Source organism: Balaenoptera physalus (assembly GCF_965194825.1).
Source record: "Balaenoptera physalus genome assembly, chromosome: 7".
Classification (NCBI taxonomy): domain Eukaryota; kingdom Metazoa; phylum Chordata; class Mammalia; order Artiodactyla; family Balaenopteridae; genus Balaenoptera; species Balaenoptera physalus.
In genome coordinates, this window is record NC_138886.1 from 65,382,305 (window position 1) to 65,403,455 (window position 21,151).

Genomic DNA, 21,151 nt, shown 5'->3' on the forward strand with positions numbered 1-21,151 from the left:
GGGTGATTAGATCATTTAAGTTTAATATAATTATTGACATTTTTGGATTTTTGTCTACCATTTTAGCTGTCTGATGGGGATGAAGGTGAAGACATGATCTCTGCTTTTGTGGATTCCTCTTCTAGCAAGGGAAATGGTCACATAATCAAATATGAATACTAAAAATAGGCATATATAAAGTATGTGGGAACATAGATGAGGGAGGAGTTCATTCCGCCTAACGTTGTTAGAAGAAGGTACTGAGAAGATGAAATGTTTGCAGGAGTCTTTGAAGGATGTCTAGCAATTTGACACCTTGTTAAAGGGGAAGAGCAGTAAAAAATCTTTGCTTTATTTTGATTTGAGGAATAAGTCTCATGCATAGTACATATATTTAATGAATTAAATTATATAATGATTTTTTTGTGTGTAATAGAAATGTATTGTTACTTTAGTTCCATTCCCCCTCTGAATCAAAGACATCCAACTCACTCAAACAGCCTGTACCCACTAGAGCCCAAAACTGCTTGCAGCAGTCACTCCAAACCCTACCTTCACATGTTTCCAGTCCACTCTTGCACCATCCAATACCTGCTTCTTACTTTATAACCTAATTTGATTCTGTCTCTGACTGTTTTGCTCTTGATGTTCTTATTTGGTCTCCGTATTTGTAATTTTGGTCCATTCTCAAAACTCCATTACTGGCTCCTCAGATGAACTAGCTCTCTGCTCCAGTACCTGCTTCAATTACCATCACCTCCTTCCCCTCATATATAGCTTTAGAGTCAGGCAGACTTGGGGGTGCTTTCTGGTAGTCTTATTTATTACCCACACAATACTCTAAGCATCAGTTTCAGTATTTGTAACACGTAGGTGAAATTCCCTACATTGTAGGATTGTTGTGAGGATTAAACAAAGACACAGTGTTTGGCATATTGGTAGATCCTCAGTAAATATTGGCTCGCTTCCCTACACATACAAATTTTTCTGATAGTTACGTATATATAATACAGCTAAGCTATACTTGTAGCTTTAAGAAATATATGTAAGCATGAGGAATTCTTTTTATGAGTAGACAAAAGATCTAAAACAACACTTAAATCAGTGCTTTTAGCACATTTAATACTAAATACAGTATTAATGTTAGCTGTTGTTATCACTTACTTAATGAACTCAGGAAAGTCAGTATATGCTCATTTCTAAATTTTCAACCATTTCACTAGATAAGAATAAAAAATAAATATTCATTGTTAGTTAAGAAAAAACTTAATATATCATGGTGTTGTAATGCATAGAAAGAGATGGATTGTATTGCGGATATGAATAGTCATCTTTAAAAGCTTTAGCCCCCTTTAGGTGACATTTTCATTTTTTGTTCAGTAACATGTAATAGTGATGCTGGCGTTCATCTAAGAGTTCTCATCAATTGTATACTTGCCAGGACTTCAACATTTTCAGCATTTTGGTCTTTGACCCATTAACTTAGGGCTGTTCTAGAGGTTTTATCTTGAGTAATAGTAACCAGAAGGAGCTTTGAGCAAAGAGCTTTTGAATCCCGTACAGCCCAGTAGAGAACAGTACAGCAGTCAGAACCAATTACTTGTGGGTGTTTGGAGACCGGCACACCCACAACTGTGGAGAAACACATGATATTTCAGTCTGTGAAACATAGAATGCCAAGCCCAAATACTTTGCTGTGAGTTATGGTGCTTCAAGCTACAGTATTGACTTGCCTCATTTCCACTGTATGTTTAAGCAGTATGTTTTTGATTCTACAGTAGTTTATTTGTGAGAAAATGATAAGTAACAAATCAGAGGAGCATTCCATTTAGTATATTGCAGGGGAGAGATCGTTGCATCATTTTTCAGATTATGTCAGATTCGATAGTTGTCAAGTGGTGTTATATTGTTAATCAAGCAGAAGGGTTTAGATACTTTGGTTAATGTTATTTTTATCTGTTAAGATAAAAAAAAAGGATCCCCTTTATCTTAAGTTCTCAATTAAAATTCTGTCACATTTATTTTTATTACATTTTCTTGAGAGAGGAAGTATTGTTTGTTAGTATTGTATGGCTAAAGAAACTGACAGAATTTAAGTAACTTACTCTAGGTAAATTGTTTTCATAAACTTTACTTTATCTCAGTTGATTCCTGATGTTTATTATTGAGGTTTTTAATCTTTCAAGAAAAATAATTTTTAAAAATGAGCCATAAACCAAGCCTTAATTTGTTGAGACAGGCTGTACAGTGCAGTTCAGTGGTATCAAGTACAGATTCTCGAGTCTGACTCCCAGGTTTTTGATTAGAACCCAATCAGATTAGAACAAGGCCTCTGATTTCTTGTCTGGTGCTTTCCTATGAGACTGCAGTGTGGATTAAAACAAATCTCTGCCATCAAGGGCTTTCAAGTGTAGTAGAGACTACAACCGTTGTACAGATAATTAAAAGAATGACATTAAAGTGGAATCACAGAGTGCTATGAGAGCACATAACTGGGGATCTGACCTTGGCTTCAGGTGGTCTAGTTGAGGAATGGAGATCTTAGTTGTGATAATAAAGGTTAAGGAGGAGTTGACAAGGGAAAGCACGGAATGCTGAAGGGATGGAAAGACGTCTGTATGATTTGAGCAGCGTGAATCAGGTGGAGAATGGTGAGAGATGATGCAGACTTTTGGAGGAGCACTGTGGCTGTGACTCTCAGCCTTCTGAGAAGCCCTCTGACTCATAGGTCTTCATTAACGGCACTGGAAAACATCTACCCCCTTTGCTTTATGTATTTACTCTTCCCAACTGTACATTTAATTTTTTCCATTTAATTCTCAAAATTCACTGACATTTTATGTCATAACAGCCCTTGTTTTACCCTTTTGCTAAATATTGCTTACTTAGATGCTCATTAAATTCTTCCACATTTTAATCATGAGTTCCAGCTCTGGCCTTTGGATACTAACAGAGTTAAATAAGGGAAACAAAAACATCAAAAGGTGGGACAGCCCAGTCAGTATGCAAACATTTTCCTTGATCCTTGACACAAATTTCCAAACTTTTAAAGGTTTTTCATAGTCCAGAAACTCAAGCTTTTTCTGTACAGTAAACAGGGGCCTAGAGATAATAATAATGTATATTCCACTGACCTCACACCTCTTCTCTAGCCTTTTAGTTTTTGTATGATGCAGTTTAAGAGGAGCTACTTTTATGATGAATGATATCTGTATAGTGACTGTAGGGGCAAGATATTATAAATTTTATATTTATATGTATTTAAGTATATACATATATAATTGATATATAAATATATTGGTTTGGCCAAAAAGTTCGTTCGGGTTTTTGGTACGATGTTATGGAAAACCCGAACGAACTTTTTGGCCAACCCAATATAACATTTTATGATAAACATTTAATATTAGATATATTTTATATATAAATATCAATATAAAATATGTTTATATGTAATAAATATATTTATATAATTCTGTTCTTCAGTGATGAAATGTTACAAGGGTGGAGCAAAGAGTTGCAAGAATGAAAATTTCCAACTCTGATCATTATAATCAATTAGCAGTTAAGCTGTAGAGAATAGAGATGGCAGTCTGGCAATCTAATGCTCTCAATAGTCCCACCAGTTGTTCAGAGTGGTGGCAACTAAATATGCTGAGTATCCCTTCTACTATTTGATCTTTCTTACTAAATTGATTTCATTGAAGACTTCAGTTACCTGCTAGATTTTCAGAAATCCGTATTCTGATTTTCTGCAAAAACCTCAGACTCACTGAGGTCCCAAACTGAACATGTTATCTAACTCTACCACTCCCCATTTTCCCAAACTCTCCTTTCCTTATGTTCCCTGTGTCTGACATAGCTATTCACCTCGCAGCCCAACGTAGCACCCTTAACATTTGTTCTACATACTTTCCCTCCACCACCAGTATTTAATCAGTTGCTAAGTCTTAATGTTTCTACCACCACAGGATCTCTTAGACCCAGTCTCTCCTTTCTACCCTTGTGTTCACATTAAGTTTTCCCTGGGTTATTGCAATGGTCTTCCAATGCATTTCCCCACATGTAGATTTTCCCCTTCCATCTTGTCTGCCACGTTAGTGCCAGTTATCTTTCCAACACACAGATAAGGTCAGACCATAGCTTGACCCAAAACATACTTTGGCTCTACAGTTTCTTCATGAAAGCAAAAATTCTTTATCATTGGCATTGAGACATATCCTGACTCCATCTGGTTTTTTAGTTCATCTCTCAGTTGGCATAATTAAGGGTTCCCTTTGCTATGCTCATTCATCACTGAATTTACCTGTCTGAGAACTATATAGTAGTCTGACTTATATAATCAATTAGTTGTGTATGGATTACCATATTGTGAGTCTGTGAGGTGATATTTTTTATAATTCATTATAATGGTCTCACCTCAATAAAATGCTGGTTTATTTGAATTGAAATTAACTGGAAGAGCACTCCTTCCATGCTGCTTTTCCGTACACACTTGTTATGGCGCTTACACTTTGCACAAACCATAGTTCCACCTCAGATTTTCCCACACAAAATTTTCTTAACTCCCATCAAACTATATTTCATGTATTTCTCTAGCAAACACCTAATGAGAATGAATAGTTTATATATTATTATACCAATGGAAAATTTAAAGTAAATACTTTCACGTAATCCAAATTGCATATTTCTTCTCCTCTTTACTACTCTTCCTAAAAAAACCAAAAACCCAAGACTGAAAATTTTTTCTGACAAGGAAGAACATTCTTTTCAGCATACCACTTAAATAATTTTAAACTTTGTCAGATCTATGGGGCCCCTGATTGTATATCTTTACTCACATAGACCATAAAATGACCAGTATAATGCCTTTTACTCACACGGTGGGTACTCAGTAAATGTTTGATGATAACAATGATATACCAAATTAAAATTAACTGTGCCTGGGCCTAGGAAAAAGTAAGAGTATGTGAGATTTATTTCAGAAATAGAAGTCTAATTTACATAAATCGTTAAAAAGCTCATTTTCAAAAATATATTTCCTTGAACTCTTACTTCACACCATATATAAAAATTAACTCAAAATGGATCAAAGACCTAAATATAAGAGCTAATATTCTTAATAAAAAACTTAGATATGAATCTTCATGAGCTTGGATTTGACAATGGATTCTTAGATTCGACACTAAAAGCATGAATAAGAAAATAAAAAATAGAGCTCATCAAAATTAAAAACTTTTGTGCATTAAAAAAAAACACCCCAGAATGGGAGAAAATATTTATAATTCATATATCTGATTAGGGTCTAATATGTAAAGAACTCTTACAACTGAACAACAAAAAGACAACAACCTAATTTTAGAAATGGGAAAAGGACTTGAATAGACACTTCTCCAAAGAAGATATACAAATGACCAACAAACACATGCAAAGATGCTCAACATCATTAGTCAGTAGGGAAATGCAAATCAAAACCACAATGAGATACCACTTTACAACTACTAGGAATGCCATGAAACAAATATTTTTTAAATAAAGGAAAATAGCAAATGTTCATAGCAGCACTATTCAGAATAGCCAAAAGATGGAAACAACCCAAATGCCCATCAGTTGATAAATGGATAAACAAATGTGTTATATCCAGACAATGGAATATTATTCAACCATAAAAATGAATGAAGTACTGATACATGCTATAGCATGGATGTACTTTGAAAACTGTTTGCTAAATAAAAGAAGGCAGACACAAAAGACCACATATTGTATGATTCCATTGATATAAAATGTCTAGAATGGACATGTTCTGTCTCCATAGAGACAGAAAGCAGATAAGTGGTTGACTGGGGCAGGGGGAATAGGAAATGGAGAATGGCTGTTTAATGGGTATGGAATTTACTTTTGGGGTGATGGAAAAGTTCTAGAGCTAAGATGGTGATGATGGTTGCACAACATTGTGAATGTACTTGATGCCACTGAACTGTACACTTTAAAATTGTTAAAGTGGTTAATTTTATGTCCAGTGTGTTTTGCCACCTGACAAAATGTTTCTTTTAGTTCTTGGGAGGTATGGGATAGGCAGCTAGATTGTTGCTTACACAGAATGGCAGTGTATTGTACTGGAAAGTAGCATGACAGAGAGTCAGAGGAAACTTGGATTCTAGAACAACCTCTGTTATCAACTCAAAAATCTTTGGGAAATAAATCACACAAGCTCCTTGGTCTTGGTTTTTCCTGGCTGTAAAATGAAGGGTCTCAACTATATGAAATCTAAATTCCCTCTCAGCTCAAAAATTCTTTCACTGAAGTTATACATACTTTTTAGTACTTAGATTCTAACTGTGCTTTATTTTGTTCTTGCTTTAATTTACAACAATAAAGTGAGTGCATGTTTCTAAACTTATAATAACATAATTGTATTTTGAATTTGGTTATATTCAACACCAATAACCCATTTACAAATGTATACCAGTTAAATAAATCTCACAATATAACTTGTAACCAGGTAGCCAAAAAGTCCCCAAAGTAATCTGAAAATATATTAGAGTATATGTAAGGAGTATTTCCTTTTTTTATGCAAAGTTTTTTTGATATTTAATATGTTAGGAATGTGAACTTTTAACTTGTTAAACTATTGTAACATATTTGAAAATTATAGTAATTTGATTAAAATGTTGCCTATAAGGCAAAAGGTTTAGTTAATAGAATCCATATGTAATTAAAATGCAGAACTAAATGTAATCAGACTCCAGCCACTAGTGCCTTCATATTGATAGTTTTACAGTGGCCTCTGGGGTTGAAAGTTTAAATGTTACAGAATGCAACAACACTGCAGAATGCAACCTCAGCTGGCAATTTAGCTGTTTTAAAGACATCCACATGGCTACTTGATAAGATGTGACTATCACATCCTCGATTTTCATCATTTTAGGGATGTCTTCAGTTGGCAGGTGGTAGAAACACACGACTGGTGTGCTGGTGGAGAACCACACTCTACAGCACTGTTACATAAACAACCCCAGACGAAGGTCCTTGCTATGAGCCAAGCCATGGCCTTTTCTTTTTTTCTTTTTTAATAGTAGAGTTGCTTAATTTGGGTGAATTCGTTTGAATCATATGAAAGTTATAGACACAACACTATGCACCAAGCCACAAAAAAAGTTTACAAAATTATTTTCCTGAGCTTAAAAAAAATTATTTTCTCTGGACAGTTTTAAGAGTCGACATCCTGTGTTAGAGTTCTCTAATCATCACCAGCACAATTTACAGTCAGAACACACAGAGAGCCAGTTTAGACCAGCTCATCTGTTGATCTTGGCAGAGACTCTTCATCTCACTGTGTGCAGCTGCCACTTGAGAGTTGGGGGACTCAGCAGAGAGTTCGAGGAGGGTGGGATGCAAGGCTGGTCAAGGCATGAACACGTAGGCCTGCTTCATTTCAACAGTTGTATGTTGCTTAAAAAAAAATAGTCCTTTTATTTTACTGCCCACCCCCCCTTTTAACCTGAAATTAAACGAGGACCTCTCATGAGCCACTGCGCTCCAGGCATAAGAAATTGTAATGTCTGGCTTCCAGAAACTGTCCCGTCAAAATGTGCTTCTGATTAGGTGGCTTAATTACAGCTGTGAAAACAATGTTGATTTAGCCCTCAAGATTCCAGGGCATGTCGGCCGTTATTAGCTAACCTTGGACTGAATCCACCATTTTCAAACTCTGTACCACTAAAGTCACCCTGCTTGACAACTTTTTATTTCAGCAGAAAAGTTGCCAGAAGCAAGCAACACATTTTTATGCAAAATATTGTTCGATGCGCAATTTCAACTGCAGCGCTATTAGTGGTCATTAAGGAGATGGTTAACTTTGTACTTTATTAAGAACAAGGAAGTTCTGTTTGTAAAAACAGTAAGTTTTGAATAGTATTTTTAAAGGGTTGACTGACATAAGAATTAATTTTAATTCCTTTAATTCAGTTTTATTTCAAGTCCAGCATGTTGGTTTAACCACCCAATTTTATTACACCTAAATTTTCCTGACAGTTTCATTTGCTGTTAGGAAATAAAATTGCATTTTTTTTTTTTCAACAGGGGAAATAATGGCTAGTTTTAAAAGCGTTATGTTTGAAACTTCCCTTGCCTCAAGCTGGTTCAGACACAACCTCAGTTTACTTTTGGAAGGAAATGGACCTCATTAAATAGTTTTTAATATTTTAATATAAGTATGTTTTTTCATAGTGAGAAAGCTTATTAGAATCATGTATTCACACCTGCGGGGAAAGTAAAAGTCTTAATAATAAGATGGTTCTAATACTTTGGGATTTTTCAATACAATTGTCACTGATATCATAAATTTTAGAACTACATATTTAAAGTAGTTCTAGTTCCATTGTATTTTAGATGACTAAAACTCCCCTTACATGCTATGAATGTTTTTTTAAATTTGTCAGTATTTAAAAAGTGGCCATTAAATAGAAAGCAATACCAAAAAAGTAAGGTGGGCAGCTGAACAACAAACATAAAGAGTCATAATTCTCATAATAATTTTGGAGGAAACTTTTGCTTGAAAATGCATGATTTATGCCAAACCGAATACTCAAGAGAGAGCTAAATGATTCTTTAAAATGAAATCTCCCACATCCAAGACATTAAGTCCAACCAAGTGGGTGGTCAAGGCACATCTTTTTCTACTAGTCAGACTCATTGAACAACTAAGGGACTCATTCCAAACCATGTATGGACAAGGAAACTTTTGTTCAAGTTGAATTAAGAGTTCATGCATAGGTAGTTGATTGTCAGGAATGGATGGGTGAATGAATAGTTGTGTTGGTGATACAGTGTACATGTCTTGAAGGAGAAAGCTGGGCCAATTAATTCAAAGTTGAGTTTAAATTAATAATCCCCAAATAATATCAGTAACATTTTCTAATTGACAGGTGCTATAGAGACATGTTCTATCTATATCTATTCCATTTGTTATTTTATTTAATCTTCTTATCAATCTTATGAGAGAAATAATTATTTCCCCATATTGCAGATAAGGCAGCTCAGTCCCAGAGAGGATAAGTAATTTGCCTAAGATCATACTGTGTGGGATCCATGATGGGAACTACTCTCTGTGTGTCCAAAGCCCATGCTCGAACTAAAGATGGAAGTAGACATTTTTCTTAGAAAATGGAATCCACGTTATGAAGTAGTAGAGAAACATTAAGAATGACCAAGTTTATGTTGAATGTGCCTTTAGGCTGTTAAGAGACAAGAACATTTAAACTTTAATAAAAGTTTTATAGTTTTCTGTGCAAAAATAAGCTAATTTTTTTGCTTTCAGTAAAAAGTGTGTATGAAAAGTGGAAAATTCACTAGGTCTATGGTTAAGGCCTTAGGCCTTTTACCTAGAACAAAGGACCTTCCTCTTTCCTTTTGAAGTTGTGTTTTGCACAGAGAATTGAAAGTGTAACCCTTCCATGTTATACTGGTTTGAAGTTTGGATATATTGCATTTGTTCTTAAGATTCTATGTTAGCTGAGAAATAGGGAAGAAATAGCTGTCTTGGTTTCCCAGAACTTTGGCTTAGGGCATACTTTGATAGAATCTGAATTCAGCTTATTCCTTTGGATGTCCTTTTGTTCTCAGTGTTTGTCTGACACCAACTGGAAAGATACCCTTCCAGAATGTAAGGGCCAGCTAAGGTTACAGCTTTGTGTATCTAGTCTCCACCATCTTATTTCTGATGAGTTCTAACTGAAAATATGAATTTGGTTGAAAAAATGTATCATATAGATTGTATACAGTATAGATTATATCTAATTTGATCATGATAAAGTGATAATCCTCCTGGTGGCTTATGACTTAAATTTTAAAATATTTTATTAAATAACATATTGGCTATTTTATATATATATATATACACATATGTATTCCCTATCCGTTTTTGGGTTTTCTTGATAGTATAACCATTTTTCTGGCGAAAAGAAGGCAGCCTAGGAAGGAGTTTCGAATCTAGATATATATATGTATATCTATATAGATATCCTATATAGAAATAGGTATTCATTATTTATATATTGTTATATTTTGCCTGTGGAGTAATCTTTGTTTAACATCTTGGTTCATGTACTTATATTTCCTGATTCATATTTATTTGAATATAAAATCTTCCAATTCTTTAAAATAAGCTAAGTGTTCTTCCTAAAGCAGGTAAAAAACCAAGAAATTCGAAGTAAGGTTATTAAAATGATTCAGATTTTATAACCACGTTGTTTCTTCTTTTAATGACACTGATAACCAAAGGCATCAGGTGTGTAGTAATGCTTTTTAGCTATATTTGAAAGAGTTTAAATTGGTCCCTATTTCAGAACTAAGAAAGCTAGATATAGAGGGGTTTATCATTTATTAGAAACAGCCATTTAGTAAGTCTCAGTCGTATTTATCCCTGTTTCATATGGGTACCTCAGGGTGGGAGTGGGGGAGCCTAGAGAACAGATTTCTCACTCCCACCCCTATTCTAAGCAGGGTAACTTTACTTTTAGCTATTTAGAAATTAAATTTCTGAGTAAGATTTAATTTAACAAAAGTCTTCTGCATTAAAAAAGTTTGAGAGCCCCTGTCATATCAAGAAGACAGGAACAACAAATATTTTTGCTTTACTTTAGGCATAAACTTTTTAAGGAACAACTGTTATAAGATTTTGATTGCTGATGCTGATTTTTTTCATTAAATATATAACTTTATATCATTTGTTTTGGGGAGAATAGTGAGTTACATATTTTGGGTAAAAGCATATAGTTAACCTTTAAAGAAATAAAGTCATGTGTTAGCACATGTTAACGTGTGTTTTTCAGTCTGCATCTTATACTTGACTTTAGTAAACTTAATAAAGACTCTTCAGAGTACCACACTGAAGCATGGCTTTCCTCTATGCAGTCTTTGATCTACCTGTAGATCTCAACACCTTATCCAGTTAAGCTCTAAGTCAGTTATGGTCATTTCTCTTTTTCAATGACTGAAGAAAATTTACAAGGGAACAGAAGTGCAAAGGTAGTTGACTTCATGCCTCGACTTCCTTTTTGCTAGGGACGTTCACAGAATTTCCTTATTGAGAGGAAGAGGAGGACCCTTTACATAAAGCCAACCTTGCAGACTGAATTTGGGAGCCAACAAAGATGTAAAAGTTGGCCAGTCTATCAAACATTTCACTGATCTTCCCTCTCTGTCTTTTTCATCACAACTCACATGTACTCACTGCTCTACCTCTTCAGCATATCTACCTGCGATTTTTGAGGCGCAGAGGATTTGAAGGGATGTGCTCCTGATTCGGTGCTATGGAAACACACTGGACTAAGGAGTCAAGAGTTAGGAACTTACTCCTGGCACTGCCATACTGGCTGTACGGTCCTGGGCGAGTAACCTCTCTGGGAGTTCCCACAATTGTAAAGGAGGAAATTTGACCAGATGATCTCTAGGGTGCCTTCCAGTACTAAACAAATGTTTTTCTCTTTCACTTTATTAATTCTGTCACAACGTTCCGTCCTACTTGGTAACATTCCAAAGCATGTAGGTACAAATTAAAGGCTGTCCTCTCATGAGTTTTTGTCACTTCTATGTTACCTCACCCATCTGGCAGGTTTTTCAGACGATTCAGGTCATTCATGATGATAATGGCATCTGTTTCAGTTTCTGTTTTTTACATTAATAAATAAAACGAGTATTTAAATATTTTCACCTTTGTTATGGAATATTGATAGCCCCTGAATGCATATAAAATTGGAACGTTGGCTAGAGGAACTCACAGGTAGTACTCCTGATTTGACCCTTGGTTAATTTATTACTTAGGTTGAGCAATTCTGGAATACCATTGTGATTTTAACCATTTTTATAGGTTAACTTTTTATTCTTATTCTTATTTAATTTGCACCCATAGGGTAACACTGGATAAGATAGGAGGCATAAGGAACACTGATGTTGAAATACAATGGTAGTAAGGAATCAAAAAAGAAAAATCGTTATGGAAATTTATTTCAGATGATCTTCACCAGAGCCATAAGTTCCATTCATTGGATCAAAATTCTTATACCAACATTTTGGTATCTTTAGTGTTTCAAATCCAGTATTAAAAATAGAAAATTGTGAAATTTTATTCAAATTGGCTGCTCATTTATTGAAAAGACTCAGAATGTGTAGCTTGAAAAACATCCTAGACAGTAAGCAGCAGCCTGAAACCCTCTTTTAACTAGTGATTTAGAAACAAAGTATTCAAATATTACATAAAATAAGCCAATTCATTTTTAATCACAAAATGCAAAGACCTAATATAAGGTTATCAATTATGGCATTTGTAGCATTACCGATCTATTAGTTGTGTTTTTTTTAAACTTAAATTAGTTTGTTTTTTACTTAAATTAGTAAACATTAGTTTCAGGTTGTCTCTCTCACAAGCGTTGATATATGCTGATTCCTTTGTTCGTAATGTTATTTTCTACCTTGTGCCTAGTTGATTTTTCCCCAAGTTTTAAATTCCAAGTCTCCCCCCAAACACCCTATTATACTATTATAACATTAATTATACCATATTGTAATTGATTGTTAATTGACTAACCCCATTAGACTAGAAGTGCCCTGTGAATAGGAGATTGTTCTATTCCTAGATATTAGCACAATATCTGGAACATAGAAATTGTTTGCTAAAAGTTCCATCACAAATTCCAAATTATGTAGACCAGCTTAAAGTTTACCAGCCTGTTCAGTAGTTCAGTTATCAAAAAGCCAAGCTTGTGGTTGTGTTTGGTCCTCTGACTCTGTGGGTTCAGAGATTCTTTATTATTAAGATCATTTGTTATGTCAACTTACTATTGAAAATGTTGTTTCTATGGTCTCCCCAACCCCCTTTCTTAAGGGAAGGAAAATGGGAAAGGAAAGAAATTTCTCATATGTGGTTGTATTTGAACTGTTCACCTGAGATCAGGGATTGTGTCTTTGTTTCTATCTTATTCAGTCCCTAGCATACTATTGAAGTATAATAAATAAGTAATAATGGTGATGGTAAGGGATATTCTAGTTGACCATCTTGTAGGCCTTAAAAATAATACAAAGAATAAAAGAACTGTTCTTTTAAGGTCTAAGTTCAAGTAAAGAGAGTGCTTAGGATACATGTTTTAGTTTAGTAGAAATCATAATTTTGCAACAAATAATCCTTATGTGTTAACATTCCATATCCCTAAGGAAAAAAAAACTATTTTTCTTTTTTTTAAATTTTATTTATTTATTTATTTATTGGCTGCATTGGGTCTTCGTTGCTGCGCACGGGCTTTCTCTAGTTGTGGTGAGCAGGGGCTACTCTTCATTGCAGTGAGCGTGCTTCTCATTGTGGTGGCTTCTCTTTGTGGAGCCAGGGCTCTAGGCGCTTGGACTTCAGTAGTTGTGGCACGTGCGCTCAGTAGTTGTGGCTTGCGGGCTCTAGAGCACAGGCTCAGTAGTTGTGGTGCACGGGCTTAGTTGCTCCACGGCATGTGGGATCTTCCCGGACCAGGGCTCGAACCCGTGTCCCCTGCATTGGCAGGCAGATTCTTAACCACTGCACCCCCAGTGAAGTCCTATTTATGTTTCTTTACCATAAGAAAGATATAGGGTATTCAAGAAATTTTATTTTATTTTATTTATTTTTTTATATTAACTTGTTCTTTGCTTTATTTATGGATAGAAATCTTAAACTCTGATAAAGAGCTCCTACAACATTAGTAGCAATGTAGAACAGCAAATTAAAAAAAGAAAGAAAGAAAAAAAAAACAGTTTGAGAATCTGGTGGTAGGAATGTCAGCCCACTAGAGAATAGCCCTGAACCCTGAGCTGTAGCTGCTGAACCCAGACCAAACTGAGTAAGGAGACAGATCCTGAGTTAAACTGCTGGCTGTCTTGTCAGCTCTGTTTGATGTCAGTGTTCCCTTTGAAGATTTCCTGTTTTCTATCAGGTTCATGGCAACATAATAATGATCCAGTAGTACACACGTGTTTCTCAGCATTGTTAACTGCTTTGTCACTGTTGTCATTGATGCATTTAATTCAGTGACCCTAGAATTGGCATGATGGCAGTTGGGCATTAGTTTAAGGACAAGAGGAGCAGAAGTCAGACGCAAACACTTACTGATGAATTCAGAACCTCTGAGATGCATATGGAGTACATCATATAGAGGATGATAAGAACTTGTGCTTGCTTTTATTTCTATAAATGGTGAGAACACTATATGTTTTAAAAACCAGGCTCATTGATATGAAATCATAACAAGCATGTAATAACAATGAGTTAATATTTATTAAATGAATAAATCCCATCTTAAAAAATCATATATTTATTTTGGGATCATATAGGAGAATTGAGATATATCCCACCAATTACTTATGATGGAATTTTTTATGCAGTTGGGGTTATGAATTTATTTTCAAGTTATCAGGTTGTACTATTCCCACTTCAGCTCCTTCCAAGGTCCCAGCCTGATCCAGGGACTGTCGTTGGTTTGGAAAAATCTTGGGAGCACTGGTAAACTTTTTCCTTTAGTGATTCTTAACAATTCAGGAAAAGAGATAGAAAAGGGTCAGGTCCCAAGAATCAACTTAATACCTTCAAGGAGTACGTCAAATCACTGCTGCTCTTTCAAACCAGACATGTACATCTAGAACTAGATCAAGATCAAGGCCTGCAGGCCTACGTACATTTTTGATTTTGCTAAGCTTGGGGTCTGGAAGTCAGGTATTGTGTTTAATCATCCTTATATCCTTAGTCCCCACATTGTGCCTGACTCATTACTAAGTGACCAACAAAAGTTTGTTGCATCAGTCAGTGATCTTTATTCCTTTTTGAAGAGTTCTGAAATCTTTTAGAGCTCTTTCTCTTCCCATATTTTATGTAAGAAAGATAGTTGTATCTGCATATGGATTTTTGAATACAAAAAGGCATAATGAAGAGTCACTGATTTGATGGAATATATAATCTAGTTGGTGAGTCAGGACAGACTCACATAAAGCAATAAGATGATGAATATTCGTAGAGTTTGAAGAGTTAGATTCGTTTGGACTGGGGTGGCTAGGATGTTCTTGAGAATTTGTATTTGAGCTTGATTTTGAAGGAATGATAGGGATGAATAAGGAATTCCAGACAGGAAGAAGTGTGTGAGCAGAAACAGGATGCTGTTGAGCTATATGCAATCAAGGTCAAGCTATGAGTTGGCTTTTTTCCCCATAATGATGACAATTTTGTCTCTGCAATTCTTTACAGTTTTCAAAATATACCTGTGTATACAACCTTATAACTGTTTGTGATAAAGGTATTATTTATGAGATTCAGAAAGGTTGTGTGATTTGTGCAGCATCAGCCAGCTAGTAAGCCAAAGAACTGAGACCGCTGGCTCTTTGTAAACCACTGTGGCCAGTACTTTTCTTTCTTTTTTTTTTTTTTTACTTATATTTTTTCCCATTTTTTTTTAACATCTTTATTGAAGTATAATTGCTTTACAATGGTGTGTTAGTTTCTGCTTTATAACAAAGTGAATCAGTTATACATATACATATGTTCCCATATCTCTTCCCTCTTGCATCTCCCTCACTCCTACCCTCCCTATCCCACCCCTCTAGGTGGTCACAAAGCACCGAGCTGATCTCCCTGTGCTATGCGGCTGCTTCCCACTAGCTATTTATTTTACATTTGGTAGTGTATATATATCCATGACACTCTCTCACCCTATCACATCTCACCCCTCCCCCTCCCCATATCCTCAAGTCCATTCTTTAGTAGGTCTGTGTCTTTATTCCCATCTTGCCACTAGGTTCTTCATGACCTTTTTTTTTTTTTTCCTTAGATTCCATATATATGTGTTAGCATACTGTATTTGTTTTTCTCTTTCTGACTTACTTCACTCTGTATGACAGACTCTGACTCCATCCACCTCATTACAAATACCTCCATTTCATTTCTTTTTATGGCTGAGTAATATTCCATTGTATATATGTGCCACATCTTCTTTATCCATTCATCCGATGATGGACACTTAGGTTGCTTCCATGTCCTGGCTATTGTAAATAGAGCCGCAATGAACATTTTGGTACATGACTCTTTTTTTTTTTTTTTTTTTTTTTTAACATCTTTATTGAAGTATAATTGCCTTACAATGGTGTGTTAGCTTCTGCTTTATAACAAAGTGAATCAGTTATACATATACAATATGTTCCCATTTCTCTTCCCTCTTGCATCTCCCTCCCTCCCACCCTCCCCATCCCATCCCTCTAGATGGTCACAAAGCACCGAGCTGATCTCCCTGTGCTATGCGGCTGCTTCCCACTAGTTATCTATTTTACATTTGGTAGTGTATATATGTCCATGACACTCTCTTACCCTGTGAGGATATGGGGAGGGGGTGGGGTGAGATGTGACATGACTCTTTTTGAACTATGGTTTTCTCAGGGTGTATGCCCAGTAGTGGGATTGCTGGGTCGTATGGTAGTTCTATTTTTAGTTTTTTAAGGAACCTCCATACTGTTCTCCATAGTGGCTGTATCAATTTACATTCCCACCAACAGTGCAAGAGTGTTCCCTTTTCTCCAAACCCTCTCCAGCATTTATTGTTTCTAGATTTTTTGATGATGGCCATTCTGACCGGTGTGAGATGATACCTCATTGTAGTTTTGATTTGCATTTCTCTAATGATTAATGATGTTGAGCATTCTTTCATGTGTCTGTTGGCCATCTGTATATCTTCTTTGGAGAAATGTCTATTTAGGTCTTCTGCCCATTTTTGGATTGGGTTGTTTGTTTTTTTGTTATTGAGCTGCATGAGCTGCTTGTAAATCTTGGAGATTAATCCTTTGTCAGTTGCTTCATTTGCAAATATTTTCTCCCATTCTGAGGGTTGTCTTTAGGTCTTGTTTATGGTTTCCTTTGCTGTGCAAAAGCTTTTAAGTTTCATTAGGTCCCATTTGTTTATTTGTGTTTCTATTTCCATTTCTCTAGGAGGTGGGTCAAAAAGGATCTTGCTGTGATTTATGTCATAGAGTGTTCTGCCTATGTTTTCCTCTAAGAGTTTGATAGTGTCTGGCTTTACACTTAGGTCTTTAATCCATTTTGAGTTTATTTTTGTGTATGGTGTCAGGGAGTGTTCTAATTTCATACTTTTACATGTACCTGTCCAATTTTCCCAGCACCACTTATTGAAGAGGCTGTCTTTTCTCCACTGTATATATGCTTGCCTCCTTTATCAAAGATAAGGCGACCATATGTGCGTGGGTTTATCTCTGGGCTTTCTATCCTGTTCCATTGATCTATATTTCTGTTTTTGTGCCAGTACCAAACTGTCTTGATTACTGTAACTTTGTAATATAGTCTGAAGTCAGGGAGCCTGATTCCTCCAGCTCCATTTTTCGTTCTCAAGATTGCTTTGGCTATTCGGGGTCTTTTGTATCTCCATACAAATTGCGAAATTTTTTGTTCTAGTTCTGTGAAAAATGCCAGTGGTAGTTTGATAGGGATTGCATTGAATCTGTAGATTGCTTTGGGTAGTAGAGTCATTTTCACAATGTTGATTCTTCCAATCCAAGAACATGGTATATCTCTCCATCTGTTTGTATCATCTTTAATTTCTTTCATCAGTGTCCTATAATTTTCTGCATACAGGTCTTTTGTCTCCTTAGGTAGGTTTATTCCTAGATATTTTATTCTTTTTGTTGCAATGGTAAACGGGAGTGTTTTCTTAATTTCACTTTCAGATTTTTCATCATTAGTGTATAGGAATGCAAGAGATTTCTGTGCATTAATTTTGTATCCTGCTACTTTACCAAATTCATTGATTAGCTCTAGTAGTTTTCTGGTGGCAGTTTTAGGATTCTCTATGTATAGTATCATGTCATCTGCAAACAGTGACAGCTTTACTTCTTCTTTTCCGATTTGGATTCCTTTTATTTCTTTTTCTTCTCTGATTGCTGTGGCTAACACTTCCAAAACTATGTTGAATAATAGTGGTGAGAGTGGGCAACCTTGTCTTGTTCCTGATCTTAGTGGAAATGGTTTCAGTTTTTCACCATTGAGGGCAATGTTGGCTGTGGGTTTGTCATATATGGCGTTTATTATGTTGAGGAAAGTTTCCTCTATGCTTATTTTCTGGAGGGTTTTTATCATAAATGGGTGTTGAATTTTGTTGAAAGCTTTCTCTGCATCTATTGAGATGATCATATGGTTTTTCTCCTTCAATTTGTTAATATGATGTATCATGTTGATTGATTTGCATATATTGAAGAATCCTTGCATTCCTGGAATAAACCCCACTTGATCATGGTGTATAATCCTTTTAATGTGCTGTTGGATTCTGTGTGCTAGTATTTTGTTGAGGATTTTTGCATCTATGTTCATCAGTGATATTGGCCTGTAGTTTTCTTTCTTTGTGACATCTTTGTCTGGTTTTGGTATCAGGGTGATGGTGGCCTCGTAGAATGAGTTGGGGAGTGTTCCTCCCTCTGCAATATTTTGTAAGACTTTGAGAAGGATAGGTGTTAGCTCTTCTCTAAATGTTTGATAGAATTCGCCTGTGAAGCCATCTGGTCCTGGGCTTTTGTTTGTTGGAAGATTTTTAATCACAGTTTCAATTTCAGTGCTTGTGATTGGTCTGTTCATATTTTCTATTTCTTCCTGGTTCAGTCTCGGTAGGTTGTGCATTTCTAAGAATCTGTCCATTTCTTCCAGGTTGTCCATTTTATTGGCATAGAGTTGCTTGTAGTAATCTCTCATGATCGTTTGTATTTCTGCAGTGTCAGTGGTTACTTCTCCTTTTTATTTCTAATTCTATTGATTTGAGTCTTCTCCCTTTTTCTCTTGATGAGTCTGGCTAATGGTTTATCAATTTTGTTTATCTTCCCGAAGAACCACCTTTTAGTTTCATTGATTTTTGCTATTGTTTCCTTCATTTCTTTTTCATTTATTTCTGATCTGATCTTTATGATTTCTTTCCTTCTGCTAGCTTTGGGGTTTTTTTGTTCTTCTTTCTCTAATTGCTTTAGGTGCAAGGTTAGGTTGTTTATTCGAGATGTTTCCTGTTTCTTGATGTAGGCTTGTATTGCTATAAACTTCCCTCTTAGAACTGCTTTTGCTGCATCCCATAGGTTTTGGGTCGTCGTATCTCCATTGTCATTTGTTTCTAGGTATTTTTTGATTTCCCCTTTGATTTCTTCAGTGATCACTTCGTTATTAAGCAGTGTATTGTGTAGCCTCCGTGTGTTTGTATTTTTTACAGATCTTTTCCTGTAATTGATATCTAGTCTCATAGCATTGTGGTCGGAAAAGATACTTGATACGATTTCAATTTTCTCAGATTTACCAAGGCTTGATTTGTGACCCAAGAAATGATCTATCCTGGAGAATGTTCCATGAGCGCTTGAGAAAAATGTGTATTCTGTTGTTTTTGGGTGGAATGTCCTATAAATATCAATTAAGTCCATCTTGTTTAATGTATCATTTAAATCTTGTGTTTCCTTATTTATTTTCATTTTGATTAATCTGTCCATTGGTGAAAGTGGGGTGTTAAAGTCCCCTACTATGATTGTGTTACTGTCGATTTCCCCTTTTATGGCTGTTAGTATTTGCCTCATGTATTGAGGTGCTCCTATGTTGGGTGCATAAATATTTACAATTGTTATACTTTCCTCTTGGATCGATCCCTTGATCATTATATAGTGTCCTTCTTTGTCTCTTGTAATAGTCTTTATTTTAAAGTCTATTTTGTCTGATATGAGAATTGCTACTCCAGCTTTCTTTTTATTTCCATTTGCATGGAATATCTTTTTCCATCCCCTCACTTTCAGTCTGTATGTGTCTCTAGGTCTGAAGTGGGTCTCTTGTAGACAGCATATATATGGGTCTTGTTTTTGTATCCATTCAGCCAGTCTGTGTCTTTTGGTTGGAGCATTTAATCCATTTACATTTAAGGTAATTATCGATATGTATATTCCTATTCCCGTTTTCTTAAATATTTTGTGTTTGTTATTGTAGGTGTTTTCCTTCTCTTGTGGTTCTTACCTAGAGAAGTTCCTTTAGCATTTGTTGTAAAGCTGGTTTGGTGGTGCTGAACTCTCTCAGCTTTTGCTTGTCTGTAAAGGTTTTAATTTCTCTGTTGAATCTGAATGAGATCCTTGCTGGGTAGAGTAACCTTGGTTGTAGGTTTTTCTCCTTCATGACTTTAAGTATATCCTGCCACTCCCTTCTGGCTTGCAGAGTTTCTGCTGAAAGATCAGCTGTTAACCTTATGGGGATTCCCTTGTGTGTTATTTGTTGTTTTTCCCTTGCTGCTTTTAATATGTTTTCTTTATATTTAATTTTTGACAGTTTGATTAATATGTGTCTTGGCGTGTTTCTCCTTGGATTTATCCTGTATGGGACTCTCTGTGCTTCCAGGACTTGATTAACTATTTCCTTTCCCATATTAGGGAATTTTTCAACTATAATCTCTTCAAATATTTTCTCAGTCCCTTTCTTTTTCTCTTCTTCTTCTGGGACCCCTATAATTCGAATGTTGGTGCATTTAATGTTGTCCCAGAGGTCTCTGAGACTGTCCTCAGTTCTTTTCATTCTTTTTTCTTTATCCTGCTCTGCAGTAGTTATTTCCACTATTTTATCTTCCAGGTCACTTATCCGTTCTTCTGCCTCAGTTATTCTGCTATTGATCCCATCTAGAGTATTTTTAATTTCATTTATTGTGTTTTTCATCGTTGCTTGGTTCCTCTTTAGTTCTTCTACGTCCTTGTTAAATGTTTCTTGCATTTTGTCTATTCTATTTCCAAGATTTTGGATCATCCTTGCTATCATTATTCTGAATTCTTTTTCAGGTAGGCTACCTATTTCCTCTTCATTTGTTAGGTCTGGTGTGTTTTGACCCTGCTCCTTCATCTGCTGTGTGTTTTTCTGTCATCTCATTTTGCTTATCTTACTGTGTTTGGGGTCTCCTTTTCACTGGCTGCAGGTTCGTAGTTCCCGTTGTTTTTGGTATCTGTCCCCATTGGCTAAGGTTGGTTCAGTGGGTTGTGTAGGCTTCCTGGTGGAGGGAACTAGTGCCTGTGTTCTGGTGGATGAGGCTGGATCTTGTCTTTTTGGTGGGCATGTCCACGTCTGGTGGTGTATTTTGGGGTGTCTGTGGCCTTATGATGATTTTAGGCAGCCTCT

At 35.7% G+C, this 21,151-nt stretch overlaps 1 protein-coding gene across 23 annotated transcripts in view; it reads left to right on the plus strand.

The window, feature by feature from the left end:
• CCDC171 (coiled-coil domain containing 171) overlaps nt 1-21,151 on the plus strand; it is a 378,190-nt gene that overhangs the window by 328,330 nt on the left and 28,709 nt on the right. The window contains exon 25 of one of the 23 annotated variants that reach the window (XR_014265395.1): nt 11,888-12,010. The exons of the other annotated variants lie outside the window; for them this stretch is intronic. The gene's annotated coding sequence lies outside the window, so the exon portion shown is untranslated. The remainder of the gene's footprint in view (nt 1-11,887; nt 12,011-21,151) is intronic. 23 annotated transcript variants of the gene reach the window in all.